The 17,302-nt window shown below is 53.0% G+C and overlaps 1 long non-coding RNA gene and 1 pseudogene across 1 annotated transcript; both read right to left on the reverse strand.

Annotated features, from left to right (window-relative positions):
• The window catches only part of LOC135404942 (zinc finger protein 850-like), a 317,904-nt pseudogene that overhangs the window by 104,304 nt on the left and 196,298 nt on the right, over positions 1 to 17,302 (reverse strand).
• Positions 14,663 to 15,200, reverse strand: LOC135405708 (uncharacterized). The gene is made up of 2 exons (XR_010425967.1): positions 15,111 to 15,200; positions 14,663 to 14,901 (listed from the first exon to the last, which is right to left on the reverse strand). It is a non-coding gene; the product is annotated as an uncharacterized LOC135405708 (long non-coding RNA).

Below are 17,302 nucleotides of genomic sequence, written 5' to 3' on the forward strand. Positions count from 1 at the left end.
AGAAGGCCCTACAGTGTCACAATGGCCCCTTTACTCCAGGAGGTTCCACAGTGTCCTTGCTGGAACACACAGGGCTGCAATGTTGTCACCCCTGCAGAGCTGCCTCCAGCTCTGGGCTCCAGCACAGGAAGGACATGGACCTGTTGGAGCGAGACCAGAGGGGAGCAGCAAGAGGATCAGAGGGATGGAGCAGCTCTGCTGTGAGGAAAGGCTGAGAGAATTGGGATTGTTCAGGATGAAGCAAAGAAGTCTTTGGGGTGACCAAATTGTGGCCTTGCAATGCCCGAAGGGAGCCAAAAAGAAAGATGGAGAGAGACTATTTACAAGGGCCTGGAGTGACAGGAGAAGGGGAATGGCTTCACACTGAGAAAGGGAAGGGTTAGATGGGATATTAGGAAGAATTTCTGGACTGTGATGGTAGTGAGATCCTGGCACAGGTTGCTCAGAGAAGTTCTGGCTGCCCCATCCCTGGAAGTGTTCAAGGCCAGGTTGGATGGGGCTCTGAGCTCTGGGTCTAGTGGAAGGTGTCCCTGCCCATGGCAGGGGGTTGGACTGAGATGCTCTTTAAGGTCCCTTCCCACCCAAACCATTCCATGATTCTGTGACTGGTGAGGGATGTGGTGGTCGGAGCTGATGGGCACAGAGACCCCAAAATGGTGGAGTTTTCCTTTCTGAGTGAAGGAAGGACAGGGCAGCAGAACTGACACCTTGGACTGCTGGTGGTCAGACTTTGTACTGTTTGGGAGACTGACTGATCTGGGTGTGAGTGTGGATGTGCTGGAGGGCAGGAAGGCTCTGCAGAGGGATCTGGACAGGCTGGATCAATAAGGTCAAGTGTCAGGGCCTGCCCTTGGGTCCCAACAACCCCCTGGAACGCTCCAGGCTGGGGGCAGAGGGGCTGGAGAGCTGCTCAGCAGGAAGGGACTTGGGGGTGCTGCCTGACAGGGTCTGGATATGAGGCGGAGTGTGCCCAGGGGGGCAAGAAGGCCAAGGGCATCGTGGCCTTGGTGGAGAAGAGTGTGGCCAGCAGGAGCAGAGAACTGATTGCCCCTCTGTGCTGGGCACTGGGGAGGCCCCACCTGGAGTGCTGTGTCCAGTTCTGGCCCCTCAGTGCCAAAAGGCCCTTGAGGGGCTGGAGCGTGTCCAGAGAAGGGAACGGAGCTGGGGAAGGCTCTGGAAAACATGTCTGCTGAGGGACGGCTGAGGGAACTGGGCTTGTTGAGTGTGGAGAAGGGGAGGCTCAGGGGGGACCTCATTGCTCCCTTCAATGACCTGAAAGGAGGTTTTAGTGGGTGTGGGGGTCGGTCTCTTCTGCAAAGCTTTTAGTGACAGGAAGAGAGGAAATGGTCTGAAATTGCATCAGGGAAGGTTCATATTAGATATTCAAAAACCCTTTTTCCCCTGAGAGAGTGCTCAGGCATTGGAACAAGTAGCCCAGGGAGGTGGTGGAGTCTCTGGAAGCATTCAGGTGGCATCTGGATGTAGAGCTTTGGGATGGGGTTTAGGGGTGATTCTGGTGGTGCTGGGTTGAAAGTTGGACTAGAAGATCTGGAAGGTCTCTTCCAACGTTGATGATTCTGTGATTCTCTGACATGTCGTCCCTGTTTGCAGGTTTGTACTCTAACAAGACCCTGGGGATATTTTCTCTGTGGGGTCCAGAGGTTTCCATCTGGTCCCTCTGCTTGGAAAGCCTTCCAAATCCATTCTGGTGAGGGGAAGTGGTGATGCAGCAACAGCAGCCGCCTTGTGGGATGCCTGGACACCCCTGGGGAGGCAGAGCTGGGGCCACTCATTCTGTGCCCTGTCCTGGCTGGGTGCTGGGGGGACTGCCCTGAGGAGAGACAAAGGAGGCTTCTCCTGGGGAAAGCCTCAGCCAGAGCTCAACTTCCCAATTAAGCCCGGGGCTGGGGGTGTGCCAAGGGGGAAGTTGTCCTGCAGGCAGCAGGGCAGGACAAGCAGGACGCAGTCTGCTCAGGACACGGCGCATCTGAAGGACACCATGGGTTTGGGCCCATTGTTGCTGCTTTATAAAATCACAGCCACCTCCAACTGACTCAGTGGAGACAGAAGAGCAGTGCTCGTAGTTTGAATCGTTGTTTTTGCTGAAGATTTGAAGGCATCAGGATTCCAGTTCTCCTGCCTGTATAAAAGAGAGAGTTTCTTTTTTGTGATAACATCTATGACTGGCAAGATCCCCAGGCAGCCACAAGGGATGATGTCACAGGGATGATGTGATATCAAAGGAGAGATGTGATGTCACAGGGGGGCTGTGATTTCACAGGGAGGATGTGATGTCACAGGAAGGATGTGATGTCACAGGGAGGATGTGATGTCATAGGAGATGTGATGTCAAAGAGCATGTGATGTCATGGGAGAATGTGATGTCACATGGGAGCTGTGAGGTAACAAGGGAGATGTGATATCACAGAAGACCTGTGATGTCACAGGGGAGCTGTGGTGTCACAGAGGAGGATGTGATGTCACAGGAAGGATGTGATGTCACAGGAAGGATGTGATGTCACAGGGAGGATGTGATGTCACAGGGGAGCTGTGATGTCACAGAGGATGATTTTTTGTCATAGGAGACATGCGATGCCACAGAGGAGGATGTGATGTCATAGGGGAGCTGTGATGTCACAGAGGAGGATATGATGTCACAGGAAAGCTGTGATGTCACAGAGGAGGATGTGATGTCATAGGAGACATTTGATGTCAGACAGGAGGATGTTATGTCACAGGAGACATGTGATGTCACAGAGGAGGATGTGATGTCATAGGAGAGCTGCGATGTCACAGAGGAGGATGTGATGTCATGGGGGACATGCGATGTCACAGAGGAGAATGTGACGCCACAGAGAAGGATGTGATGTCACAGAGGAGGATGTGATGTCATAGGAGACCTGTGATGTCACAGAAAAGGATGTGATGTCATAGGGGAGCTGTGATATTATAGGAGACATGCGATGTCACAGAGAAGGATGTGATGTCATAGGAGACATGTGATGTCGCAGAGGAGGATGTGATGTCACAGAGGAGGATGTGATGTCACAGGAGAGCTGTGATGTCATAGGAGACATACGATGTCACAGAGGAGGATGTGATGTCATAGGAGACATGTGATGTCACAGAGGAGGATTTGATGTCACAGTGGAGGATGTGATGTCACAGAAGAGCTGTGATGCCATAGGAGAGCTGTGATGTCACAGAGGAGGATGTGATGTCATAGGGGAGCTGTGATGTCACAGAAGAGGATGTGATGTCATGGGGGACATGTGATGTCACAGAGGAAAACGTGATGTCGCAGAGGAGTATGTGATGTCACACAGGAGGATGTGATGTCATAGGAGAGCTGTGATTCACAGAGGAGGATGTGATGTCATAGGAGACATGCAATGTCACAGAGGAGGATGTGATGTCATAGGAGACATGTGATGTCACAGAGGAGGATGTGATGTCACAGAGGAGGATCTGATGTCACAGGAGAGCTGTGATGTCATAGGAGACATACGATGTCACATAGGAGGATGTGATGTCACAGAGGAGGATTTGATGTCACAGGAGAGCTGTGATGTCACAGAGGAGGATGTGATGTCAAAGGGGAGCTGTGATGTCACAGAGGAGGATGTGATGTGATAGGAGACGTGCAATGTCACAGAGGAGGATGTGATGTCACAGGAGACCTGTGATGTCACAGAGGAGAGCTGTGATGTCACAGAGAAGAATGCGATGTCACAGGAGACATGCGATGTCACAGAGGAGGATGTGATGTCACAAAGGAGAAATGTGATGTCACAGAGGAGGATGTGATGTCACAGAGGAGGATGTGATGTCACAGGGGAGCTGTGATGTCACAGAGAAGGATGTGATGTCACAGAGGAGACATGCGATGTCACAGAAGAGGATGTGATGTCATAGGAGACATGCGATGTCACAGAGGAGGATGTGATGTCACAGGAGAGCTGTGGTGTCATAGGAGAGCTGTGATGTCACAGAGGAGGATGTGATGTCACAGAGGAGGATGTGATGTCACACGAGATCTGTGATGTCACAGAGGAGGATGTGATGTCATAGGAGAGCTGTGATGTCATAGGAGAGCTGTGATGTCACAGAGGAGGATGTGATGTCACAGGGGAGCTGTGATGTCACAGATGAGGATGTGATGTCACAGCAAAGCTGTGATGTCATAGGGGAGCTGTGATGTCACAGAGGAGGATATGATGTCATAGGAGACATGCAATCTCACAGAGGAGGATGTGATGTCATAGGAGAGCTGTGATGTCACAGAGGAGGATGTGATGTCATAGGAGGGATGTGATGTCACAGAGGAGGATGTGATGTCATAGGGGAGCTGTGATGTCACAGAGGAGGATATGATGTCATAGGAGACATGCGATGTCACAGAAGAGGATGTGATGTCACACGGGAGCTGCGATGTCACCGAGAAGGCTGTGATGTCATGGGGAGGATTTGATGTCACAGAGGAAGGTGTGATGTCACAAAGAAGGATGTGATGTCACAGGGAGAAAGTGATGTCACAGAGGAGGATGTGATGTCACAGAGAAGCTGTTATGTCACAGGGAGAATTTGATGTCACCGTGAGCTGTGATGTCACGGGAGAGGTGTGATATCATGTTATAGATGAGATGTGATGTCACAGATGAGGATGTGATGTCATATGATAGATGTGACGCAGGGAGGAGCTGAGGTTGGGGAGGGCAAAACTGGCCCAAGAATGGATCTGGAATGGGGACCCCCCCTGCGTTCCCCTGTGTCAACCTGCTCTGGGGGGCTTTGGGAGGGCACCTCCCCCTCAATGGGCATCCAGTTCACCCTAAAGGTTCCAGGACCACCCCACAGACCCCCAAGGACCCCCTAAATCCATCCAGAGCCCACTCAGGACCCCCTCAATCCCCTTTTCTGGGGGACCTTTAGGGGCACTAGTGGTTGAGCTGGGCAGCAAAGTTCATACCTGTGTACAGCCTGACTCACTGAAATGCTGATTTTTAAGCACAGAAAGGAGAAGCTTGAGGCAGTTTGTTGAAGGTAGAAAGGCTGATTTCTCATGTATTTTAATTACTTCTGAAATGCTTCAAAGCCTGGTTTTCAGGGGTTTATTTAATTTGGTAAGTTCTTGGGGTTTTCTTGGGCTGTTCTTTGTGTGTGTGGGGTGGGTGGGTTGGTTGTTTTTACAGTTACTTGTCTCATATACTTGGTGCTTTTCCCAGGAGAAGATTGATTTGTGTAGAGACAAAATCCCTGGAAAATATCTTAATCTGGGGATAAAAATACTCCCCTGGGAAGGAGGCAGGATGAGTTGGTATTATTTATTTAAGAGTTTCAGGCCCACAACGAGCAGTTTCAGCCAAATTTTCTAAGTAACTGAGGAACCCTTTTCCCCATGTGCTCCCCTGAGGCAGTTTCAAATCCCCAGTTGTAATTCAGTTTTCTGGAATGATTCTAAATGAATTAAATGCTTTTTTTGGCCATCATCTAGGCAACTGCTGCCACAGATAACATCGACTGCAAGAAGGCAAAAGAGAAGGACATGAAAGGGCCACCTGTGAGCAAAAGGTGTTTTTCATTTTCAGCAGTCTCTGAATTTTTGTTACTAGTTTTCTGTTTCTGTGGAAGAGTTCAGTGTCCTCCCTCCTGGGAGGGATGGGAACAAATGATTAAACATGGAAAATGTTCTGTTCCAACACTGCAAACTGTAATTTGTCCAGATGGTCTAAAGATGTCCAGATTATTGAAAACCTTCCATATTTTTGTTTTCGGGGAGAGAAAAATATTTGATGAAGAAATCCAGCAAAGGCAAAAGTGCAAGGCCAAGCCTCAGCCTGTGGAATGCTGAGGGATGGCACTGGCAGCCCCAGAATTACATAGGGAAAATAAGAAACACAGGAATTTTGGGGTGGGATTGAGCCATTTTTAGTGGGATTGATCCACTTTGAGGTAACAGATTGATCCCTCTCGACTTTTGGGATGCAAAGCTGGGAGAGACTGGAATGTTAATGGTCCATGGCTCCAACACTCTCCAGCTGCAGAAGCAGTGGGGACTTTGCTGCCCAAGGGCAATGGAACCGCCTGGGGCAGAGGGGGGAACACCCACCCCTGGAGGGGACAGGTTGGGCTTGGAGCCAGAGAGGGGAAGAGTTATTTTTATGGTTTAATATCACTATAGACAGGAGCCAAAACTGCCCCAAACCTACTTTACATGGAGACAAAATTGTTCTAGACTAAATCCAACATATAGATAAACTATCCTCGGGAGGGAGGGGGCTCTGCATCTTTCTACTTTGACACTTTCTTTCTTTTCCCTTCTACATTTTTTTAAATGTTATTTTTATGGTTTCATATCACTATAGACAGGAAACAAAATGGCTCCAAATCTGCTTTACATGGAAACTAAAGTGCTCTAAACACTACATATATATATACCTATAAACACTGATTATTCACTATCCTTTCACTCTAATCTGCCTAAGGCGGGTTGGGACAGGGGCTGGAAACGGGGGAAGCTTCTGGCAGCTGTTCACAGACCCCACCCCTGGAGCCTCCCAGGAACCAAAACATAGCCATCCTGACCCAATACAGTGCCCAGCACGGATCACCTGGAGTGTGGGCCACCAGGTCTGTGCTCAACGTGGGTCCCTGTAGATCATCCAATGGGGTCCTCTGATGGCTGATGGAATTGGAAAAGCGGCCGAAGCTCTTCCCGCAGTCGGGGCACTGGTAGGGCTTCTCTTACCGATGGGTCCATCAGTGTGAGATCAAGGCAGAGCTGTAGGTGAAGCTCTTCCCACACTCCTCACACTTGTAGGTCCTCTCCCCGTTGTGGATGTGCCGGTGGGTGACAAGGGTGGAGTTCCGGTTGAAGCCCTTCCTGCAGTCAGTGCAGTGGAAGGGCCTCTCATCCGTGTGTATCCACTGGTGCTGGAGGAGATGTGAGCTGGTCTGAAACCTCTTCCCACATTCTCCACATATGTAGGGCTGTTCCCCGGTGTGGATGCACTGGTGTTGGATCAGGTGGGAACTGTACCTGAAGCTCTTCCCACATTCCCTACACTTGTAGGGCTTTTCCCCAGTGTGGATGCACTGATGGGTGACGAGGTGGGACCTCTGGCTGAAGCTGTTTCCACATTCCCAACACATGTAGGGACATTCCCTGGTGTGGATGTGCTGGTATTAGATCAGGTAGGAGCTGTCACTGAAGCTCTTCCCACATTCCCTACTTGTGTAGGGCCACTCTCCAGTGTGGATGCGATGGTGTTGGATCAGGTTAGAGCTGTACCTGAAGCTCTTCCCACATTCCCTACACTTGTAGGGCCGTTCCCCGGTGTGGCTACGCTGGTGGTGCATCAGGTGGGAGCTGTCCCTGAAGCTCTTCCCACACTCCCCAAACGTGTAAGGCCGTTCCCCAGTGTGAATGCGCTGGTGTCGGATCAGGCTGGATCTGTCCCTGAAGCTCTTCCCACATTCCCCACACTTGTAGGGAAGTTCCCCAGTGTGGATCGTCTGGTGTCGTATCAGGTTGGTGCTCTGGCTGAAGCTCTTCCCACATTCCCCACACGTGTACGGCCGTACCCCAGTGTGGATTTGCTGGTGTCGGATGAGGTTGGTACTCATCCTGAAGCTCTTCCCACATTCCAAGCACCTGAAGGGTTTCTCCCTGCTGGGAGGCTGCTCAGGGACCACTAGCTCAGAGCTCCCCCTCAAGCTCCGGTCGCCTTCCCGGCACAGACTGGCTCTTTCCTCCTCAGAGCACCCTGGGATGGCTTTGGAGCCCCTCCTGTGGGGGGATCTCCGGCCCTTTTCCTCCCCGCTGCCTTCCTGCGCCGGGGAGCCCTTCAAAACGGCCTCTCCCACCAGGGTCTCATGGGGGGATTTGTCCTCCGGGCTCTCCGTCCTCAGCTCGGGGCCTGGGGCAGGAAGCAAGAAGGACAGGCAGGGGATTTGCCTCCGGCCCACAGGGAAGGCCAAGGACATCCCCCCAACTCCGGCCCCGGCAGGACGGCGGCGCCAGCGGGGTTGTCCTGCAGCCGGGGCCATGCTCGGCTGACAGAGCCAGCACAACACCCGCCCAAAGGGACACTGACTGCCTCCTCACCTGCCTGGGGGGCCCAAGGCATCTTCCTCTTCCTCGCAGCCTCCTCCTCCATCCGCCCAAGCTTTGGGAAGGACAAATCCTGATGGGGGGGAAAACAAGGGCTGAGTGTGTTGGCTTGGGGGTTCCTCCTGCCCAAGTCCATCTCTAGAACTCACTGGGAATCCTGTGTCCATAAAAACCTCCCAAACACCAAGATTCAGCCCAGAAAAACCCAAACCACCGAGATTCACACAAAAATCCCTCAGAAATTGCAAGAAGACCCTTAGCCCCTCAAACTGTAAAAAGTTGAAATTCAGCTAAAAAATACTCCAAAATATGAAGATTAGCCAAAAAAATCTCTCTCAGAAGTTCCCCCTCTCTGGTCTCTCCCCTCTGGGGTTCAGAGGGTCACCCCTGTCTGGGATGCTGGGGGTCCCACTTAGGGATGCTGGGAGTGTTGGGGGTCCCAAGGGTCCCTTCTCCTCTGACTCTCGCCTTTGGGGTGCCGCGTTTCCAGACATCCCCCTCTCCACGTTCTCCGCCTTGATGATCCGGGGATCCCAGGGGTCCCCACTGTCAAGGCTTCCCCTTCTCTGTGCTTCCCTCTCCAGGCTCTTGGGGCTCTCAACGCTTCCCCCTCTCTCCAGCCTCCCCTGCTCTCCAGGAATGGGGACACAAAGGTCCCCCTATGGCAACCCCCCTCCCCTTAGCCCACCTCTCCCACCACTTTCTCATCGGCCCCCCAAAACCCTGGCTCCCCCCAGCTCCCTTTGGGGGTGACCCACTGCCCCTCACGCTCCCTTTGGGGGTCCCACCCGCTCTTTTCGCTTCTCTCGCCCCTTTCCCATCGTGGCTGCTCCGCTCAACCGACAGCGGCAGGAAGGGCAGGGACAGGGGCGGAGCAGGAGCAGCAACAGCAGGAGAACAATCGCCCCCCATCCCACGGGTGCCCGGGAAGGGGGAAATCATCTCAAATATCCTGGGGGGAGTGTGGGGGGTCAGGACATACTCGGGCTGCCAGCACAGATTTCCCTGCATAGTCTGCAGTGAGTCAAGCTCTGCAGAGGAGATTGGATTGCAGAGGCTCCCTCAGGTCCTCAGCAGGAATCAGCAACCAGGAATAGACACAAAAGCCCTCCCCAATGATTTCGGGGGGAGTGTCCTGTAAGGAGGGGACAGTGACACCCCACCAGGGCGGGGCTGGCAAGTGGGAGGCTGCTCCAGGGCTCTGCAAGAGGCCTCGTGCTCTGCTCGGCCCCAGCACTGGCTGGTCCCAACACCCCCGGCTGCCCCCGGCCCTGGGCAGCTCTGCTGCCACAGGCTGTGCCCTCACCGTGGCCCTGCAATGGCCCTGCCTGTCCCTCACCCGTGGCCCTGCCCGTGGCCCTGTCCCTTGGCTCTCTCTCTGCCAGCTCAGTGTGGGGCACACGGGCTGGGGGTCCCTCCCAAGCCCCCCGGGCAGCCGGCGTTGGCTGGGGGGATGTGAGGGCTGGGCCTGCTCAGCACAGCCCCGGCCTCGTGTCCAGCACCTCTTTCCTGACCCACACAAGAGCTTCCCGGACCCCCCAGGGCTCCCCTGCTGCTGCCTCTGCTCCTGGCCCTGCCTTTGCTGCTCCCTTGCCTGGGGCAGCGGCTGCAGGGGGGGGATGGCAGCAGCTTCAGCTCCACGGCACTTCCTGGGGGGAGCTCAGCCCGGGGGGGACGGGCAGGGACCTGATGGGGATGGACAGGGGCCCAGCAGGGACAGCCAGGGCCTGCAGGGGAAGGCACAGGGACAACCTGGACCCCCACACTGACACCGCTGTCTCTGCTCCTCCTTGCAGGCTCCGTGGCCAGGCACAGTTTGTGTTCCTGGGTGCCCACCATCTCAGCACTTGGAGACGCTCAAATCAGCGCCCGCAGCTCTGCAGCAAAGCCCCAGCTCACCTGGCACACAGGGGATGGACACAGCACCTTCTGGGGGATGAGCACTCACAGCTTCTGTCTCTTCCCTACCACGGGCTCTCCTTCCTCAGCAGCACCTCTGCCTTGCACTTATTCTCAGCCTCACCTCAGGGACAGCTCTGGGCTCACCTCCGCGCCACTTCTCAGCCTCACCTCAGGGCCTGGGCTCAAGGACAGGAACCTGCAGGGAGGGGACATCAGGTGCAAGCTGAGGGCTGCCTGCTTGCACTGGCCTCTGGGCTTCTTTCTCCTTCTACAACCAGCCCACAACTCAGCCTGCTTTGCTAACACCACACATTTACAGACTAACCTTGGAGATAGATATGGACAGACATCTCTATCACCCTGGGGATAGAGCCTCAAGCATGTGCTGCCACAGGAGTGGCAATCAGAGAATCACAGAATCACTCGGGTTGGAAAAGACCTCCGAGATCATCAAGTCCAACCCTGGATCCAACCCCGTCGTGCTTCCCAGACCATGGCACTGAGGCCACATCCACTCTCACCTTCAACACCTCCAGGGACGCTGACTCCACCCCCTCCCTGCCCAGCCCATTCCAAGGCCTGATTGCAAAGGAAAATTGCTTCCTAATATCCAACCTAAAGCTCCCCTGGCACAGCTCAAGACCCAGCCCTCTTGTCCTACTGCTGCTTCCTGGCACAACAGCCCCACCCCCACCTGGCTCCAACCTCCTGGCAGGGACTTGCAGAAAGTCAGGAGGTCTCCCCTGAGCCTCCTCCTCTCCAGCCTCAACACCCCCAGCTCCCTCAGCCTCTCCTCACACCACTTGTGCTCCAAAGCCCTCCTGCCTTCCAGCACATCAACACACCCCCAGCTTGGTGTCACCTGCACATTTGCTGATGAAATGCCTGGTTCTGCAGCAGCTGCAGATGCTCAAGGGGCAGCAGGACCAAGTCAGGGGCCTGGGGGGCTTTGGGGTCTGGGAGGGTCCTGGGGGAGCTGGGGAGGGGCTTTGGGGATTGGGGGTACAGACCAGTACTGACCAGTACAGACCAGGACAGACCAGTACCTCCTCACTGCTCCCCAGATCTCTCCTGGAGCTGGGCCACGTTGTCCTGAGACATCTGAGACCCCCCAGTGCCCTCCCAGTACATCCCAGTGCCCCCAGTACAGCCCACTGTGTTCCTGTCCCAGGGTGTCGGGTGGTCCCTTTTGGGGGGGGGTTGGAAGTGATTTGAGGGGGGGCTGGGAAAGATTTGGGGGGTCTGGGGGGAGTTGGATGGGGATTTGGAGGGTTTTGGGTGGCTTTGGTTGCATTTCTGGGAGTTAAAAGGGTCTTGGGGGCATTGGGAGGTCGGAGTTATCTGGGGGGGAGGGGATTAAAAGGAAAAATGGGGGGGTTGGGGGACATTTCGGGGGGGGTTAATAGGGCCTAGAGGGGGAGAGGAGGGGCTTCCCTATGAGCAGATGAGTCCTGAGACCCCCCTCGTGTCCCCAAGACCCTTTTGGTGTCCCCAATTTCCCCCTTGACACCCCCAATTCTACTGCCCCCAAACCCCCCCCACTGTCCTCAAACCTCATCCCTGATGTCCCCAACCCTCCATCTCACCCCAGGAGACCCCCTTGGACCCTCTGACCCCAAAAACGCCCCCCCCACACATGCTCACAGAAAGGCCAAGGGCACCTGGGGACAACCTGGGGACAGTTAAGGGGATTTGGGGGGCACTGGGTGATTACTGGGGGATACTGGGACACACTGGGGGGAACCAGGGGGCACTGGGAGGGACTGGGAGGTTACTGAGGGACGCCGGGAGGGCACTGGGAGGGACTGGGAGGTTATTGGGGGATTAAGAGGACACAAGGGGAGACACTGACAGGTTACTGAGCCATACTGGGGGTTACTGGGTGCTCACTGGGGGATCACTGGGCCATACTGGGGGGCAGTGGGAGGTCACTGGGACACACTGGCTGGTCACTGAGGGGGTTACTGGGCCATACTGAGAGTCACTGGGAGGTCACTGGGCAATACTGGGGGCACTGGGATCCCCTTACTCGGTTCTGCTACATCTCCCCCCTGCATTTCGGGGGGCACCCCCAGGACCCCTCCCCTGAGGGCTGGGAGATCCCCTGAACTCCACTGCTGGGATTTAGGGGACCACCAGGCCCCCCTCCCTGTGGGGTCTCTGTCTGCTGAGTTTTGGGAGTCTCTGGGGTTCGGGGGGGAATTGGGATCCCCTTTCCCTGGGGTCGGTCCGCTGACACAGAGACCCCATAAAATCCTCTCAAAACCCCTGAAATCCCCTCAGAAATCCACCTCTGGACCCATCAAAACCTCCTTAAAGACCCCACAAATCCCCTTAGAGACCTCATCCCCCCCCCGGACCCCTTAAACCCTCTCAGTGACCTGCAAAACCCACCTGGGACCCCCCAGGCCCTTTCAGGGACCCCAAAAACCCCCTCAGGGACCCTCAAAACCGTCTGGGACTTCTGAAATCCCCCTAGAAACCCAGGAAACTCCTTCAAAGACACCCCCCCCCCCGCAAGCCCCCCAGGACCTCTCAATTTCTCTCGGAGACTCCAAAACTCCCTCAGGGATTCCCAAATTCCTTCAAAGACCTTTAACCTCCCCCTAAGTCCCCCACGGAAACCAAACCCCCTCAGAGACCCTCAAAACCTCCTCAGGGACCCCTAAAAGCCCCTAAGGGACCCCAAAACCACACAACAGCAGAACTTTCTGTAAAGGAAGGGAGTAAAGAACCTGAGAAGGAGGAGACCAAGGAAAAACTGAAGCAAAGCAATAAAATCATCCTGGCGCTTGCAGTTTTTCCTTCATCTTTTTCTCTCTTTTCCTTTTTTTAGGGTTCTTTTTTTGTTTGGGTGGTTTTGATTTTTTTTCCCAAGGGACTTTCTCGGCAATCGAATCAAACATCCGGGTTCTTGGGAGGTCCCCGGGCCCCGCGGTCCCCGAGACGGTTCCAAGGCCCTGCGCTCTGACCCTCGGGAACCCTCGAACCCCCCGCGCTAAACCCTCCCGAGCCCTCCAGCCTTTCCCCCCACAGCCGCGCTCCCCGCAGCCCCCGAGGGGATCCCCAGACCCCGCTCTCCCGCACCCCCCGCCAGCTCACACAGACAAAGGCCCCGCCGCCATCACCGATTCCCGCTCTGCGCGCGCGCCGCCTTTAGAGAACACCGCCGCAGCCAATCAGCGCGCGGCCACGCCCCCGTACACCCGCCGTCGCGCCTGCGCGCCGCGCGGGGCAGCACGGGAGTTGTAGTCTTGTCGGATCATAGCGGCCCTCTGCACCTGAGCGGAGTGAGGATTTCGGGTTTTTTTCTTTTTTTTTTCTCTCTTTTTTTTCTTTCTTTTTTCTTTTTTTTTCTTTCTGCTTTCTTTTTCTCCCTTTTTTCTTTTTTTCCCTTTTTTCCTTTTTTCTTTCTTTTTTTCTATTTGTCTCATTTTTTCCTGTTTTTTCTGTCTTTTTTTCTCTTTTTCTCCTTTTTCTCTCCTTTTTTTCTACGTATTGGCTTTTTCTCTTTTTTTTTTCCTTCTTTTACATTGTTTTCTATCAGTTGTATTTTCAAGGAAGATTTAAACACAGATCAAAACAATCTCCAGGTACAAATCTCATGACAACAGATAATCTGCCATTGTTCCAGGTCCAAGAGGATTCCCAAGATCACAAACACTGAGACATGAAAGGTGTTCACACAAAAACAGCTTTCCCTGCTTTTTCCACAGCTAAAGCAAGTGTGGAAGGGGCACTTGGCCCCAGGCAAGATGCTTTTACAGCCACTTCAAGCAGCCCAGAGTGGATCTGGCTGGCAAATGGGATTATGCCCATGCTTTCAAGGAGGATTTGCAGAGTACACTGAGGGGAAACATTGAGGGTCATTTCTTCATCTCCTGAAGGGATGAGAAGAGGGGGGAGCAGGTGCTGTGGTCCCAGAGTTTCTGGAGACACTTCTGTGTTTTCCTCTGTCAACTGAATTCCCAACAAGAAGGAAAAAGCTACAAGAACTCCAGTCTGGAGTTGTCAGGACATGTGGAAGCAGGGGAATTTTTCTTCCCAGCTGGGATTGAGAGTGCAATTTCACACTCCTTTGCAGAGCATTAACTAAGACAGCCCATTTCCACTCAGGGATCTTCCAGGGGGAACTCAATCCGGGCTCTGGGCAGGTCCCTGCAGGGGCACCAGCTTCCTCTGCACATTTGAGGGGATAAAGCTGCTCTAACCCTCCACTCCAGCTACTCCACAGCAATTTAGGACCTCTGAGGACAGTTCCCCACTGTTTCCACCCCAGCAGAAACCTGAACACATCCTGTGGGCACTGTGTGACCACCCCTGGCATTAACACCCTGCAGGAATGAAGACACTGACTGTAAATACACTTGTCTACCTGTAAACCTCCACTTTCTTTGCTACTATACAGCAATAACATTTTCTATTCATGTTGCAGTGACAGACTTAACAAATAGAATTGCATATATTGTGCTTTAGACATTAAAATGCATTCCAAAGTCAGGCAATGCTAAACAAGGAAAGTCTTGAACCCTCCGCCCCAAACCAGCCCCACTTTCTGGTTTCACAACCAGCCCACTTCCTCACTCTCTTCACAAAGGGAGAAACTCTCTCTTTCCACCTCTGAAACAAAAATTCCCTCTCCAAAAGTGATCAGAAAGAGTCTACTTAGGCACTACTGCAAATGGAAGTTGTCTAATAACCATTCCTTCTAACTCAGGAAGGGGAGGAGGTGAAGAAAGTCACAACAAATATTTGGATTCCTTCCTCTCCGACGTCTTCTCTTCCCTATCTGACACTCTGGGACATGTGCAGGGGGGTCAGCATCTCTTCAAAGATGGCTCCTTTCACATCAGAGCCCCTCAAATTGGCTTCCTGGAGGTCACAACCTGATAGGTCACAACTCAGAAGGGGAAAAGAAAAAGAAGTGTCAATGGAATGCCCCCAGAACTCTGTTCAAAGCTTTACTTGAACTCCATTTACCTGAACTTCATTGTACTCTGAAGCTGGAGAGGTCAGCCAAAAGCCAGCAATCCCCCCAGTTACCAGCTGACCATAGGAGAGAAAGGAATAGGATGGAAAATGAATCCCAACTCACTTCCAAATCAGTTCCTGCCAACGTTGCTCCCCCGAGGTTACAGTTCTTTAGTTTGGTGTTTCTCAGCGTTGCAACTCGGAGGTTAATTCCTGTCATCTGTCTGCCCTCCATGGCCACTCCTTTCAGGGTGGCACCTGGAACACACACAGAAAGGAGTTCTGTGAGGAAAACCAGTCAGAAACACAGCAGCTGCACACTGGTGCGGGCTCAGAGCTGTGTGAATTGGTGGAGGACAAGGGGATTTGGGGCTGAGATGGTCACAGACTCAGTGCAGCCCTTGTGGGCCCTTCTCAGGGTTGGACAAAGCACAGCTGGACCTTTTCTGGGCCATAGAAATGCACAGGCTTCAGTTGGCACAGATTCACAAGGCAAAAACTTCTCACCTTGCAGATTAGCTTTAAGGCCTGATGGGTCCTCAGAGTTGCAGCCTTTCAGGGACGCTCCCTCTGCGTTGGAGCGCAGCATCTTCACCCCTGGCAGGTTGGCACACTGGCACAGACAGGAGTCACTGAGAGCCGGAAGAACAACACCAAAGACAATCAAGAAGACACTTTTAATTTCTGCTTTGGGAGTCAATCCCATCAAATCATTACTGTGAGGAAGTATAAAAGCTTTGGGAACCAGAACAACTCTAGAATATATTTAAGAACTCGATGTTTTACACCGCTCTGTTTGTTCCAGTTCCTCTCTGTTAACACAAGCCCAGCCCTCCCAAGCTGCAGCAGCTCTTCCATCCAGCACAGACCCTGACAGGTCAGTCCTCTCCAGGCTGGCACAGCACAGGCTGGCACAGGCCAGGTTGCAGTGGCTCAGATTGGCCACCTTGAAGTTGATGCAGCAAAGATCCAGGTGGGAAAGATCTGCTCCACTGAAAGTGAGACCCTGGAAATCCCAAGGAATAACCCCCCCCAAAAGGTTACAGAGGGGAAGGGGTAGGTCTGGACACAAAGTTAACATCATTGTGTAGATAGGTGTGCATTAATATTTACAGTGTGTAAATATCTATGTCTAAATATATGGATAGAAATGTATTAAAATACATACTGTCTATAAATATAGACAGATACAAGATAGATACAGACACACACAGGTCGTGGGAGGAGCTGAAGACACCCCACCAGGGAAGGGGGCTTATAAAATGGAGGGAGAGGGACTTTTGATATGGGCCTGGAGGGACAGGACAAGGGGCAATGGTTTTTCAACTGAAAGAGGGCAGGGTTAGATGGGAGACTGGGAAGAAATCCTTCCTTGGGAGGGTGGGGAGGGGCAGGGATGGAATTCCCAGAGAAGCTGTGGCTGCCCCTGGATCCCTGCAAATGTCCAAGGACAGCTTGGATCAACCAGGTCTAGTGGAAGGTGTCCCTGCCCATGGCAGGGGGTGGAATGAGAAGACCTTTAAGGTCCCTTCCAACCCAAACCAGTCCATGATTCTATACAGACAAATACACACAAGACCATTTATTCAACTACTTAAGACTAAGGAAATCTAAATGCAAAGCTCTCAAAAATTGTCCTTGGTTCATTTTGTATTTAAACAAATGTAAGGGGGGTACTTTTGAATTAGATGATCAATGGAGCATAGAGGCGTGAGAAAGGAATCATATTAGGATGTGAAACCAGCCAGAGTATGGTACAATGTAACTTCATGGCACAAGCGAATTGTAAGGTCCATTGTGCTTTTTAGCAAGTCAGCTTGATATCCCCTATTATCAGAGCTGAGTTCTTCCTTGGTTTTGCTACATATTGCAAGATAGATACATCTACCCTTGAAACACAGTGGTAGAGGTCATACATAGGGGTGAGAAAGATGATGATGGGAGGAAGATTCTGTGGGCAGGGGTCGCTGGCCCCTTGCCCTACAGCAGGGCACGCACAGACTGTTGCTATCAGGTGATGAACAGGCAGGGTTTGGCTGCCACTCAGGCATCACCTTATACTGTGTACTGGCCCTACGTGGTGCAATGTAGAGCTGATAAAATGGGGTGTCAGGACTGCTGGGGTGAGCAATCCTCATCCTGCCATGGAGACTGTGTTGTTCCGCCGGGACGCCCGCTAAGCACAGGCACCGACCAGCTGCTGCAGATCCTGGCAGCCCTGGCCTGTCTGTGTGGGTAAGCACAGTTTATTGACAGGAAGCAACTGAGAAAGCCACTGTTTTATATCCTTTTTTAATATCCTTTTAATTCCCTTTT

Source organism: Pseudopipra pipra, chromosome W (genome assembly GCF_036250125.1).
Source record: "Pseudopipra pipra isolate bDixPip1 chromosome W, bDixPip1.hap1, whole genome shotgun sequence".
Taxonomy (NCBI): Eukaryota; Metazoa; Chordata; class Aves; order Passeriformes; family Pipridae; genus Pseudopipra; species Pseudopipra pipra.